The sequence below is a fragment of the Nannospalax galili genome, unplaced genomic scaffold (genome assembly GCF_000622305.1).
Source record: "Nannospalax galili isolate Female #2095 unplaced genomic scaffold, S.galili_v1.0 scaffold685, whole genome shotgun sequence".
Classification (NCBI taxonomy): domain Eukaryota; kingdom Metazoa; phylum Chordata; class Mammalia; order Rodentia; family Spalacidae; genus Nannospalax; species Nannospalax galili.
The window spans coordinates 2,720,724-2,725,065 of record NW_008353482.1 but is presented as its reverse complement, the minus strand read 5'-3'; positions in this window follow the sequence as shown (position 1 = coordinate 2,725,065).

Sequence of the window (4,342 nt, the reverse complement as noted above, 5' to 3'; positions counted from 1 at the left end):
ATACCTTCCTTTGAGTTGTTGGCCAGGGTGGCCCAAAAGACTCCCAGACAGTAACCCAGCATAAAACTGGGAAAATAAAGAGCAGACCCCAATGTTATCTAAAGAAATATTGACAACTGATTGCTGCTAGATGAGGAACAGCTGATCTTCCTAAAACAAGGATCTCTACATAGGCTGACTAGATTCAGCAGATGGACAAGCACTGGGGAATGGCTGGGGGTGCCAAGAACATAGTGGACAGTAACAGGGATGACAGAGTATATGGGCTCCAGTGGGCGGTGGGGGGGGGGCAATATGGGAGGGTGCTATTTGGGAAGGGGGAATAGAGATGAAGAAGATTGTGTGGGATGTTCAATATGATATACACACAAAAAATCAACAAATTAAATAAAAGACATATTTGAGGAGGAAGCATAAAAATTTACTATGAGGAGTGACCCTCTTCTGGCCTCCATGGGCATTGCATGCGTGTGGTGCACTTAATATGCAGACAAAACACTAATACACATAAAATAAAAAATAAAATATAAAAGCCATAAATTAAAATATAGCTGTGTATGGTGGTGTACACCATTAATTCCAGCACTTGGGAGGCAGCGGTATACAGACCTTTGTGAGATCAAGGCCAACCTGGTATACGTAGTGAATTCTAGGCCAGCTGGGGCTACAGGGAGACCCTGTCTAAAAATATTTTTAAATTAAAAATCTCGTGTGCTGCTGGCTTGCCCAAGTCTAGGAAATGTTATTTCTTCAGTTTCTCTTCTTGTTCTCCAGTTTTCTGGGGTTATGTCCAACGCTCCTGCTCTTCCGATGTTGGGCCTCCAAGACAGACAGCCCGATGTTTGAAAGTGTCTTATCCCTCCACATTCTTCACTTTGATCCTATTACCCACCCTCTGGGACACTTTCTGGTTTTGTTTATTTATTTTGTTTTGTTGTTGTTTTTTTGAGACAGGGTCTCCTTGTAGCCCCAGCTGGCCTGGAACTTGCTATGTAGACCAGGCAGGCCTTGATCTCATAGAGCTCCACCTGCCTCTGCCTTCCAGGTGCTGGGATCAAAGTGTGTACCACCATGTCCAGCTTCTGGGACACCGTTAACTTTTCTTGCTGTCTCTTTTTGCCCTCTAAATCTCCTTTTGGAAACAATTCCTCTCTCTTTTTTCTCTGAAGATACTTATTATACCTTGCTTCCGTTCGTTCTGAGTTCTTTTTCATTTGATTTATTTTGGTCTCTGCTTTTTGTCAGGAGTTTGTCTCAAATGTTCTCTTTCAAAATAGGAACTTTTTGAGTATGCCTGACTGGTAAACTCAGTGATGAAGGGTTTGGTGTGGGCCTGCCAGGGTTTGGACACCATTTTGCTGAAGTTTGGATCTGGAATGTCCCTCAAAGGCCCATGTGTCCAGATTTGGTCTCCAGGGTGGAGCTCCTGGGGCATGGTGGGAACTTTCAGAGATAGAACATACGGTCGATAAAGTGCCTGCCACGTAAGCATGAGGACTCAAGTTCAGATCCCCAGCACTCTCATATAAGTCAGGTATGGATGGGAGAGTGGGAGCGAGAGCAAGGAGGGGGAAGGGGTAAACAAAGCCCTGGGTTTCATCCCCAGCAGAAGAGAGAGAGAGAGAGAGAGAGAGAGAGAGAGAGAGAGAGAGAGAGAGAGAGAGAAACTCCCTAGACAGAGCTCTTCAAGCCACTGAGAGCATGCCCTTAAGGGCAATATTGGGGCCCTTGCCCATTTCTCTCTCTGTGTTTCACTTTCTGGCCATGAGGGGAGTGATATTGCTCTACCGCGCACTCCCGCCATGATGTGCCTCCAAAGCAATGGAGCCAACCCATCATGGATTGAAACCTCTAAAACTGAGCCAAAATAGTCCTTCTCTAATGTTCATTATCTTTGATATTTTTTATAGTGATATAAAGCTGACTAACCCTTGCCAAATCCTTGAAGGAGAAGACTGGCTGACAAGGCTCCCAGAGCTGTGAGAAGTCAAGCCCAAGCTTTGTCTGCTTAGGGATAAAGTGGGCTCACATTCTCTCCTGCTGTGCTCTGAATGTGCTTGCCCTCCGGGCTGCTCCTGCTATTCCTACACCCATCAGTCAGCTTCAATCTCTTCAGGTAGCAAACTTGTGTTCCACTGGGACAGGGTACGGAAGTCACTTGGGGGTAAGGTGAAAAACGGAGTCTGGGTATTTCATTACTTCTCAGGATGACTTGCATCCACTCATTTCCAGATTTTCCAAAGGGATTTGAATACCCCTAAGCACTGCACTTTCTTGGGTCCTTGGGGACACCTCTGCTTGGGTGTCATTGGCTCTTGTCTGAAGGCAGCCATGTTTCTGTTCTGCCTGCTCTGCCAAGCCACCATCACTGCCCTATCCATCTGCTTTCCTTAATGCTGTGTGCATCTCTCAGGGATACCCGGAATTCTGTTGATCTCTTTGTCTTTTAGGGATAATGCCTTTGGCATCCATTTGGTGTCATTTTAGTGAGGTTTGGAGAGGGAGCAGAGGTTAATGCATATTTTCAATCTACTATGTTTAACCAGAAGTCCATAATAGATTAAAGAGATTAGTGCTTGTGGGAGGTGGGGAGTCAAAAGGAAAGAGAGAAGTTCAAGAGAAAGATGAATACATTGAAAAAGATGTTTAAATTTTTATAATGCTTGTATGACATGGCTGGGTTTCTGCACATGTGTGTATACACGTGTGTGCATATATGTGTGTGCATGCGCTATGCACTATGACCAAAGATGGTCACAAAATGGCAATGTTTGCCATCTCAGGGTGGAGAGAATATGGGTGCTATTTATTTTCTTTCTCTAAATGTGTTAGATAAAAGAAGATAAATGGGCAAAGAACTTTTGCCTACTGCACAGAGGGCATTTGGTGTATCTATGAAAATTCAAGAGTATTTCTTGGCTATCTGCTTCTGAGGGATAGTTGCACATATAGACAAAGATTTAGAAGTAAGCTCTTCACTGAAGTGTGGATTATAGAGGGGAATAAAGCTGGGGGGGGGACCTTCAGTGCTAACCAGTCAGGAAAGGGTGTTCAACAGTGGGCACCCAGATTCTGAAGAATGAGATGGGTCTGCGTCCTGGCTTGAAACACCTTCCAGACAGACCAACGGCTAAGTGGGCACCACAAGTTGTATATAATATATACATCATGATATCATTTATACAAAAGGAAAGACGGGAATCTTTCTGTGACAAACCATATTCTCTCATGTACTTATACACTGATTGACGGCCCTAAAGGTTGGAAAGGAACATGGCAACAGAGCAGTTGGACCAGAGAAAAAAGGCTGGGATCAGAGCACATGATGAGGGTGGGCAGGCTGCGCTTTCGCTGCCTACTGCTTGATTTTATACAGAATAGCATTGAGTAATAAAGGAACTATAATGTACAAAACTATATATACATGCTAATTACATACATTATGTATCTGTCTTTCATTCACTTGCTGCTTTTATGAGAAGGTGTCAGGATTATAATTCCTTTTTCTCAGCGTCCTTCCTGCCCCCGCACCCAGTTCCCTGCGGACGTTTCCAAATGCCCTTGAACTCTGCATATGGAGGTGGATTTAGCAGTCCCAACCTTTGCTCAGCTTCTTTCCAGGCCTGTGGCTAGAGACCATTAAGAACAAAGAGACCATGCTCCAAGGTGCCTGGCTACCTTCACCCAGCAGACTGGAAGCTGAGCTCCTGCTTAAATGGAAAAAGAAAAGGAACTTTCCGTTTAGCCAGACAGCAAGGCACACAGTGTATTTGTCATATTTATTCTTCCTGAAGCCAGAGCACTCACTTTGAAAGAACCAGGCAAAATGACAGAGAGACTAGGCCTAGGCCTTGGCCTATGAGACTGGTACTCTAGTGTGAACCTAGAGGCAGTCACCCAGGCAAGGGCTCTACCTGGCCTGGCTCAGCAATTCTGCTCATTGATATGCCCCGGGAAGGCTCCATGAGCAACAACCCTCAGGGCTGCGTGGCTGGGCAAGGGCTGGGGGAGGTTTTAGAAAAATCTGGTTATGGGACTTATCCTTCTTTTTATTCTACATCTTGTTCCTTAGGAACTTAAGGTCTTTCTTGATACTGCAATCTAGACCTACTCCTCTGTTAAATCTAAAATTGTCAGGTCTGCTTCCTGAGAGAAGCTTCCCATAGGCCAGGAGAGTCACAGCCAAAGGAACTTGTGCTAATGTCATGTGAAAGCACATGTGAGCCAAGCTGGGCAGAGCCAGGAGGGTGAGGTGCAGGGAGAGTCAGTGGTCAGTATAGGAAGATCAGAGGACCTAGGGGCAGTCTAAGATGGAGATTTGGACCCCTCTGAGAGCTGAACA